The following is a 478-nucleotide window of genomic DNA, read 5'->3' as shown; positions in this document are numbered from 1 at the left end:
AATTGACACTGTAATCAGAAATCTTCCAGCAAACAAAAGCCCAGGTCCAGATGGCTTCACAGCTGAATTCTACCAAAAATTTAGAGAAGAGCTGACACCTATCCTACTCAAACTCTTCCAGAAAATTGCAGAGGAAGGTAAACTTCCAAACTCATTCTATGAGGCCACCATCACCCTAATACCAAAACCTGACAAAGATGCCACAAAAAAAGAAAACTACAGGCCAGTATCACTGATCAACATAGATGCAAAAATCCTTAACAAAATTCTAGCAATCAGAATCCAACAACACATTAAAAAGATCATACACCATGACCAAGTGGGCTTTATCCCAGGGATGCAAGGATTCTTCAATATCTGCAAATAAATCAATGTAATACACCACATTAACAAATTGAAAAATAAAAGCCATATGATTATCTCAATAGATGCAGAGAAAGCCTTTGATAAAATTCAACATCCATTTATGATAAAAAAA

The sequence above is a fragment of the Bison bison genome, unplaced genomic scaffold, assembly GCF_000754665.1.
Source record: "Bison bison bison isolate TAMUID 2011002044 unplaced genomic scaffold, Bison_UMD1.0 scf7180017864506, whole genome shotgun sequence".
In the NCBI taxonomy this organism is placed as follows: Eukaryota; Metazoa; Chordata; class Mammalia; order Artiodactyla; family Bovidae; genus Bison; species Bison bison.
The sequence above is the reverse complement of the archived record's forward strand: the minus strand, read 5'-3'. Positions refer to the sequence as shown.